Source organism: Convolutriloba macropyga, unplaced genomic scaffold (genome assembly GCF_964194025.1).
Source record: "Convolutriloba macropyga unplaced genomic scaffold, txConMacr16.3 SCAFFOLD_6612, whole genome shotgun sequence".
NCBI lineage: Eukaryota > Metazoa > Xenacoelomorpha > Acoela > Convolutidae > Convolutriloba > Convolutriloba macropyga.
In genome coordinates this window covers 1-10061 of record NW_027452003.1, presented here as the reverse complement: position 1 = coordinate 10061, position 10061 = coordinate 1, and the positions used below count along the sequence as shown (strand labels likewise).

At 42.0% G+C, this 10061-nt stretch overlaps 1 pseudogene; it reads right to left on the bottom strand.

Moving 5' to 3' along the window:
• Nucleotides 1-3166: 3166 nt before the first annotated feature.
• Nucleotides 3167-3318, bottom strand: LOC142357108 (5.8S ribosomal RNA; annotated as a pseudogene).
• Nucleotides 3319-10061: the final 6743 nt, after the last annotated feature.

Sequence of the window (10061 nt, the reverse complement as noted above, 5' to 3'; positions counted from 1 at the left end):
CTTTAGCGCAATCAATGTGTCCTCCTACACATGAATATCATTTTTGAGCTGGTGAGGCTCTTTTTCTCTAATCTAACTTGCGTTAGATATTGATATTCATGGTTGGGTATAGGCCACGAGCTCTAGTGCCATCCATTTTCAGGGCTGATTGATTCGGCAGGTGAGTTGTTACACACTCCTTAGCGGATTTCAACTTCCATGACCACCGTCCTGCTGTCAGTATCAATCAACACCTTTTGTGGTGACTCATGAGCAAGTAGTTAGGCGCCTTAACCCAACTTTTGGTTCATCCCACATCGCCGGTTCTGCTTACCAAAAGCGGCCCACAAAAAGCTTGCATTCATAGTCCAAGTGCAATTAAGTCACAAGGACATCTCACCGATTTATAGTTTGAGAATAGGTGAAGGAAAAATTTTCCCCCATTCCTCTAATCATTCGCTTTAACCGATGAAATTGCTTTGCGAAGATTTTTCAATCTTGCTCAAGCTTTTGCTATCCTGAGGGAAACTTCGGAGGAAACCAGCTACTAGATGGTTCGATTAGTCTTTCGCCCCTATGCTCAGGTCAGACGATCGATTTGCACGTCAGAACCGCTTCGGGCTTCCACCATGGTTTCCCGTGGCTTCGCCCTGCCCAAGCATAGATCACCATCTTTCGGGTCGTGTGCTACTTGCTCTGGATCAGTCATGCAATAAGAGCAAAACCGTCCGTGGTTGCGGGACACCGAATCGGCGCCCTCACCACACAAAGTAGTGCAATTCATAAAAATTACACTGTTCACTTTCATTTCGCGTGTGCGCTTTCAATGAGCGACAACACTTGCAAGCAACTCACACTCCTTGGTCCGTGTTTCAAGACGGGCTGTAGAGAGCATTGAATAGGAAGTTGAGGTCAGACAGGCAATCAAGATCAATTTATCTCATTTTGTTTAGAATCAACAAGAAGAATTCCGAGGAAAACTTCTGCTCGATTCATTAACAAGATTTGCCAAAAGACGACAACTACACTACTCGGTAGCCGAGAATATAATATCAAGGCATTGAGTATGGTAACGCTCACTCCAGTTCCCCTTCAACAGTTTCACGTACTTTTCACTCTCTCTTCAGAGTGCTTTTCAACTTTCCCTCACGGTACTTGTTTACTATCGGTCTCGCTTTATAATTAGCTTTTGGAGAGACATATCTCCAGCTTCGAGTTGCACTTTCAAACAACTCTACTCATAGGAATGAGCCATTATGACTGGTATCGAAAATGACCTTTACAGGATTTTCACCTTCTTTGATGCTACTTTCCAGTAGACATCAGGACAAATTCACCAGTCTAGCATCAAACCATACCGGACACCGAGAAATGTTGCCATTTCTCTTCCCGATGAGCTTTTCCCTGTTCATTCGCCATTACTAAGGGATTCTCAGTTGATTTCTTTTCCTCCCCTTACTGATATGCTTAAGTTAAGGGGGTTCTCTCGCCCAATTCAGGTTATGTAGTTGATTGTCTCTTAATTGGTTCACTGACCAATATGAGACAGAAACCGATTCAGCAGTTTTGTTCGCTACTACTATCAAACACAGGTCGAAGTTTCCATTCAGTCATTAATTCCAACTTTCAAATGTTGTTGTTTCAGCTTTCGCTTACTAGAAGCAACATAATACTCGCTGCAATACAGACCTCGGGAAACCCTCACCGTGAATAAGGTTCACTCACATATTTCACTACATTTTGCGTGGGATTGGAGATGAGGCTACTCGTTCTTGCTCAGTACTAGGCTGAAAATTAACGAAACTTCGTTACAAACGTTCACATGTTGATGTTTCCGCTTTCGCGTACTCGAAACAACATAATACTAGTCTTTGTAATTTAGTTTCATAATTTCAACTGTTCTCATGCAGAATTTTTGCTCATTCTTATCCCAAATTTTGACCTGGCTACTAGTTACACTCCTTGTACTTATTGCAAAATGACCACAAATTTCAACAGCTTTCACATGTTGCTGTTTCGGCTTTCGCTTACTACAGTCAACATAATACTCGTTGCAAAATAAGTGCTCGGCATCTGCAATTTTCCAAAGACGAAGTTTCGCCAGTTCAATTTTCGCTCGCCAATTATGGCTACTAATTCACACGGTACTGAGCTCAACAACATTAAATTTGTTCAGCAAGACTTTCACATGTTGATGTTTTGGCTTTCGCCTACTAGAAGCAACATAATACTCGTCTTGTTAGCTCATTCAATGAGAATAGCTTTTCCCGTTGAGAATTTTTGCCTTCAATTGGCGTTGTAGTGAGTTTGGCTACTCAGATCACCAAATACTTGTGACAATTCGAACCAGAAATGTTTTCAATTTTCACATGCTGATGTTTCGGATTCAACCTACTAGAAGCAGCATAATACTTGTATTCAACAATTTCTGTATCAAATCCCAGTTTTCTCTGGTGCATCTTTGCCAAACTATTCCAAACTGCCTGAGTCTGAATACCAATTACAGGTACTAGTAAATGCACGTTACTAAGGACTATATAGTTCTAGGTTACTGTACACAACGACGTTCACATGTTGATGTTTCAGCTGCCGCTTACTAGAAACAACATAATACTTATCGTGCATACCTTTCCATAACTTGTCCTTTTCAGATGCATTAGTTTCCCTTTGTCTTGGCTTCTACAGTCAGACTGGCTACTAGTAACAGCACAGTACTAATCACATATCGTTCTACAGTTTGCAGACAACTTTCACATGTTGATGTTTCAGCTTTCGCCTACTAGAAACAACATAATACTCGCTGTATACATTTGTAGTTCTCTATGTAACTTTCATGTGAAGAAGTTTCGCCAGTCTTTTTGACTGTCTCAAATCTGAGTCATGCTTAGGCTACTAGTTGCTTCATAGTACTTATCGCCTCGAGATCATTGAACAAAACTTGATTTTCACATGTTGCTGTTTCAGCTTCCGCTTACTAGAAACAACATAATACTAGTCTCATTAAGTTCCGTCTCTTTGCAATTTTCTTATGAAGAAAATTCGCCATCACAATGACTCCAGCAGTTCTTGATCAAGGAATGCAATCATTGATCAGAATGCTATTATTTGAATCGGTTCTGCTTTAAGTGTTCCAATTTTATTGGAAGCACCAACAATAGAACATCAATGTGTTCAATCGAGAGTTATATAACCCTGAATCGGACGCAGTCAACAGCCGAAGCCGAGACCGCCTTTTGCGTTAGAGAGGTCGGTAAACAAATCTTGCGATTCATACCGAATTAACACATATAGCTGTGCTCCTCTTCGTAAAGCGAGCCAAGTGATCCCCTGTTGAAGGATGTATTTGGACCAATCTAGTAGCATTTGGTTTCCAACAAGCTCTCCCAAGTTAGCTTACTTATTGGGCTTTTCAACCAATTCGGTTGGCTACAAGCATCATCAAAGTACTAGCCACAGTTTGATCGCAAAATTCTACGACTTTCACATGTTGATGTTTCGGCTTGCGCTTAGCCTACTATAAGCAACATAATACTAGTCATATCATAGAGCGTGATCAGCTTGTGACGTTCTCATGATGAAGTTTCACCAACAGTGTCTCACTTCGAGCTTAAATCCAGCTACTAGTAACTACACACAGTACTGACTGCAACGATAACTTTTATCTATACCTTTCACATGCTGCGCTTTCGGCCAGGGCCTACTAACGTCAACATAATACTCGATATAAACTTTTGTTCATGATGCAGCTTCCCCATGCAGAAGTTTCGCCTTCAAATGCTCTCTTGGCCATATGACGTAAGAAAAGGTTACTAGTAACATCACAGTACTAGCCACAGTTTGATTGCAAAATTCTACGACTTTCACATGTTGATGTTTCGGCTTGCGCTTAGCCTACTAGAAGCAACATAATACTAGTCATATCATAGAGCGTGATCAGCTTGTGACGTTCTCATGATGAAGTTTCACCAACAGTGTCTCATTTCGAGCTTAAATCCAGCTACTAGTAACTACACAGTACTGACTGCAACGCTAACTTTTATCTATACCTTTCACATGCTGCGCTTTCGGCCAGGGCCTACTAACGTCAACATAATACTCGATATAAACTTTTGTTCATGATGCAGCTTCCCCATGCAGAAGTTTCGCCTTCAAATGCTCTCTTGGCCATATGACGTAACACAAGGTTACTAGTAACATCACAGTACTAGCCACAATTTGATCGCAAAATTCTACGACTTTCACATGTTGATGTTTCGGCTTGCGCTTAGCCTACTATAAGCAACATAATACTAGTCATATCATAGAGCGTGATCAGCTTGTGACGTTCTCATGATGAAGTTTCACCAACAGTGTCTCACTTCGAGCTTAAATCCAGCTACTAGTAACTACACAGTACTGACTGCAACGATAACTTTTATCTATACCTTTCACATGCTGCGCTTTCGGCCAGGGCCTACTAACGTCAACATAATACTCGATATAAACTTTTGTTCATGATGCAGCTTCCCCATGCAGAAGTTTCGCCTTCAAATGCTCTCTTGGCCATATGACGTAAGAAAAGGTTACTAGTAACATCACAGTACTAGCCACAGTTTGATTGCAAAATTCTACGACTTTCACATGTTGATGTTTCGGCTTGCGCTTAGCCTACTAGAAGCAACATAATACTAGTCATATCATAGAGCGTGATCAGCTTGTGACGTTCTCATGATGAAGTTTCACCAACAGTGTCTCATTTCGAGCTTAAATCCAGCTACTAGTAACTACACAGTACTGACTGCAACGCTAACTTTTATCTATACCTTTCACATGCTGCGCTTTCGGCCAGGGCCTACTAACGTCAACATAATACTCGATATAAACTTTTGTTCATGATGCAGCTTCCCCATGCAGAAGTTTCGCCTTCAAATGCTCTCTTGGCCATATGACGTAACACAAGGTTACTAGTAACATCACAGTACTAGCCACAATTTGATCGCAAAATTCTACGACTTTCACATGTTGATGTTTCGGCTTGCGCTTAGCCTACTAGAAGCAACATAATACTAGTCATATCATGGAGCGTGATCAGCTTGTGACGTTCTCATGATGAAGTTTCACCAACAGTGTCTCATTTCGAGCTTAAATCCAGCTACTAGTAACTACACAGTACTGACTGCAACGATAACTTTTATCTATACCTTTCACATGCTGCGCTTTCGGCCAGGGCCTACTAATGTCAACATAATACTCGATATAAACTTTTGTTCATGATGCAGCTTCCCCATGCAGAAGTTTCGCCTTCAAATGCTCTCTTGGCCATATGACGTAACACAAGGTTACTAGTAACATCACAGTACTAGCCACAATTTGATCGCAAAATTCTACGACTTTCACATGTTGATGTTTCGGCTTGCGCTTAGCCTACTAGAAGCAACATAATACTAGTCATATCATAGAGCTTGATCAGCTTGTGACATTCTCATGATGAAGTTTCACCAACAGTGTCTCATTTTGAGCTTAAATCCAGCTACTAGTAACTACACAGTACTGACTGCAACAATAACTTTTATCTATACCTTTCACATGCTGCGTTTTCGGCCAAGGCCTACTAACGTCAACATAATACTCGATATAAAATTTTGATCATGATGCAGCTTTCCCATGCAGAAGTTTCGCCTTCAAATGCTCTCTTGGCCATATGACGGAACACCAGGTTACTAGTAACATCACAGTACTAGCCACAGTTTGATTGCAAAATTCTACGACTTTCACATGTTGATGTTTCGGCTTGCGCTTAGCCTACTAGAAGCAACATAATACTAGTCATATCATAGAGCGTGATCAGCTTGTGACGTTCTCATGATGAAGTTTCACCAATAGTGTTTCATTCGAATTGGTTCTGCTTTAAGCTCTCCAATTGTTTTGGATGAACCAGTTTTGCCCTTCGAAGCCACTTTTGTGAGCTTTTGTGGGTCTTTACCAAGAGGATATACCTCAAGGCCTCTTTCAATTCCTTTAAGTTCTTTCAACTCCTTTACAGTTTCTAGGTTCACATAGCTGCAAACCTTATTTCTAGTTTTAAGTCTGGCCAACTTGGGGAGAGTTGGTGCAGACCGTGACCAATTCTAGTAGGATGCCACAACAAGAATGTGATCAACTTAGCTTGTCGATGAACCTGCCCCACATTCAAACAACTCTATCGCCTTTTCCTCGTATAGTTATATGCGAGGGCCTCTCATAGAGAGCGCTGTTAGCAACCTTTTCCACATAGACGATAAAGTTGTGAGTGTTTTGCACATGGCTGTTGTCATCACCACGTGACGAGTCAACTCAGCTTGACTCTCTACACTCCGACAAGCTTTGCACATACGCCTTTAGTTCAGTATGTGTCTTTAATCTGACTCCGGTGCCTCAAGCCGGAAAAATTGTCAGATTATGATCATTATCGGTTAGTCATCCCGATGCAAGATCGTATCGTACTGTCTTTGTCTACCTCCAGATTCCGAAGAACAGGAGGAGACTCTCCCAGACCTACATATCTGGGAGAATGTTCAGAGGGCGAGAAGCTGTGGATTACTCTCCCCTAAGAACTGACTAAACTTTACCCTCGTCCAAGGTAAGTTTATTTTAGCTAGCCTTCTATGTAAAGGATCTGAGGCTAAGCTGTGTTTTTTCGAGCCTTTGGCTCGGAGCAAGTTCAGTGGGCGCCCCGAGTAGCTCAACTCTTTCCCACTGAACAGCGCAACGCTCTGTCACTCGCTGGGATTTTTGCGTGTCGGTTCTAACCACGCGACTTGTGGACCTTTTTAGGCCTTTCTCATTCACAAGTCTATAGCTGGGCTTCTATAACCCAGCTTCTGAGATCTAGATAGCTGCAGTTCTGCTAGGCTGCTTTTGCTAACTAGTCTCCCTTTAAGCAGTCCCTTGCCATGACTGCTGAACTATGTATCCACACAAGTAGTTTTTGAGCTCGATACATAATTCGAGATTGGTTGCCAAGCAATCTCTAGCGACAGAGCGTCATGCGCACTACAGACATGGCCTCTACCAGCAGCCATGCCCGAAGGAATCAATCACTGATCCTTCCGCAGGTTCCCCTACGGAAACCTTGTTACGACTTTTACTTCCTCTAGACAATTAAGCTCGATCCGCTTCATCCCGTTGCCGGAGACCGAAGTCCCAACAGTAGGAATTTGCAATTCTTGCTTAACTATCCAATCAGTAGTAGCGACGGGCGGTGTGTACAAAGGGCAGGGACGTAATCCCTATGAGTTGTTGACTCATAAGTACCAGGAATTCCTGGTTCACGTCTGCAAGTTACAACAGACGATCCCCTTGAAGCGCTGTACTTTTCTCTGATTGCCCAGTCCATTTCGGACCAAGGGCTGAGTACTCAATCTAAAAGTACACAGTGTAGCGCGCGTGCAGTCCAGAACATCTAAGGGCATCACAGACCTGTTATAGCCTCACTTCATCTGCGGTATTTAATTCCGCATAGTTCCTCTAAGAAGTGTTTGAATTCACATATAGTGAATTTCATTATTTAGATGGAGAAGATCTCGTTCGTTATCGGAATTAACCAGACAGATCACTCCACTAACTAAGAACGGCCATGCACCACCGCCCATATAATCATGAAAGATATTCAATCTGTCAATCCTTAAGATGTCTGGACCGGGTGAGTTTTCCCGTGTTGAGTCAAATTAAGCCGCAGGCTCCACTCCTGGTGGTGCCCTTCCGTCAATTCCTTTAAGTTTCGATTTTGCAACCATACTTCCCCCGGAACCAATAAACTTTGGTTTCCCGGTTAATCTCTTGCCAAGTCAAGATCGACTTTGACAAATTGTAGGTTGGTATAGTTTATGGTCAGAATTACGAGGGTATCTAATCCTCTTCAATACTCTGACTTTCGTTCTTGATTAATGAAAACATTCTTGGCAAATGCTTTCGCAGTAGTTTGTCTTGCCACGATCCAAGAATTTCACCTCTAACGTAGCAATACAAATGCCCCCGTCTGTTCCTTTCAATCATTACCGCACTCAGCCAACCGGCATCAATCGAGTAGCGGGTCATTCTCCATTATTCCATGCTTTATTATTCGATCCCAAAGGATGCTTTGAACACTCTAATTTTCTCAGGGTGAAAACACCGTTTCCACAGTTCGTCACATTTAAGTGCAAACTATTTCTTCGATGCGAAGGATGAGCGGAACGAGTCAACAGATTTAACTGAAGACCATGTTGCCGTTCTACTCAAACAGATCCAACTATGAGCTTTTTAAACGCAGCAACTATTGCATACGCTTGTAGAGGCTGGTATTACCGCGGCTGCTGGCACCAGACTTGCCCTCTACTCGTTCATCAATGGAGCTTTTAAGTCCATTCCATTCTGATTACAAACCATAAAGGTTCATATCATTATTTCTAGTCACTACCTCCTCGTGCGGAGAGTGGGTAATTTGCGTGCCTGCTGCCTTCCTTGGATGTGGTAGCCGTTTCTAAGGCTCCCTCTCCGGAATCGAACCCTGATTCCCCGTTACCCGTCACAACCATGGTAGTCCGTTACACTACCATCATAGGTTGATAGGTCAGAAATTCGGAAGTTCCGTCCCCAAGCCGAAGCTATCTGGGATCTTTCAGTTACTAGGACTCATCACGGGATGTGTCTGTACTTAGCAAATCACCCGGTGTAGTCTTGTAAAAGTCTCCGACAGTGTCGGACAATCAGCATGCATTAGCTGCAGGGTTACCGCAGTTATTCATTTAGCTTGCAAATCAACTAATAGATAGTAACTGATTTAATGAGCCATTCGCGGTTCCACTTTTTCAAGCTTCGCTTGCACATGCATGGCTTAGTCTTTCAGACAAGCATATGGCAACTGACAGGATCAATCAGTTTAATTGTACTTTGAACAATCTTTCGATTTGTTCGAATTTAGAAAGACATAGCCTTGCGGCCTCGTCAATCTTGCTTTGAGCTTTTTAAATCACGAAGAGTTTCAATGCATGCTTTGGCATGGCTACTAGTTACTACACAGTACTCTACACACTTAGAGTTACCCACGATTACACATTTCACATGCTGATGTTTCGGCTCGCGCGTACTAGAAACAGCATAATACTATGTGTACTGGTAGATAGCGCTCTGTGAGCATTTCCCATGAGCAGGTTTTGCCTCCAAATCTCTGTTCTACTGTTACCAATACCGGCTAACAACTGTATCATACTAGGGAGAATTGACTCATGATTTAAAAACCAGATGTTCACATGTCGATGTTTCGGGCTCTCGCCTACTAGAAACAACATAATACTAGTCTGTTAAAAATCTCAATCACGCCGCCTCTTCAGATACAGAAGTTTTACCTTTTATTGGTTAGAGAACAGCTTTCCAGCTGTCGACATGGTTACTAGTAACAACACCGTACTCAACACAAAAACTTTTCAACTTCACAACTTTCACATGCTGATGTTTCTGCTTTCGCATACTAGAAACAGCATAATACTTATTGTTTTGTCAAGTAATTTGTGTGTCTTTCCCATGTGAAGTTTCACCGGTCAACAATGTTTCCCTGACCAATTACGGCTACTAGTAGCTGTATAATACTAGGGAAAATGATTGAGGATTTAATATCAGATTTTCACATGTTGATGTTTCGGCTTTCGCCTACTAGAAACAACATAATACTAGTCTGCTAAGAAATCTCGCTCAAATTGCCTTTTCACATACAGAAGTTTCACCTTCTATTGGTTAGAGAACAGTTCTCAGCTGTCGACATGGTTACTAGTAACAACATCGTACTCAACACAAAAATTCTTCAACTTCACAACTTTCACATGCTGATGTTTCTGCTTTCGCGTACTAGAAACAGCATAATACTTATTGCTTTGTCAAGAAGTGTGTGTGTCTTTCCCATGCGAAAGTTTCACCGGTCAGCAATAATTGCCGTGTCCAATTAAGGTTACTCATAGCTGTATAATACTAGGGAAAATGATTGAGGATTTAATATCAGATTTTCACATGTTGATGTTTCGGCTTTCGCCTACTAGAAACAACATAATACTAGTCTGCTAATAAATCTCGCTCAAATTGCCTTTTCACAT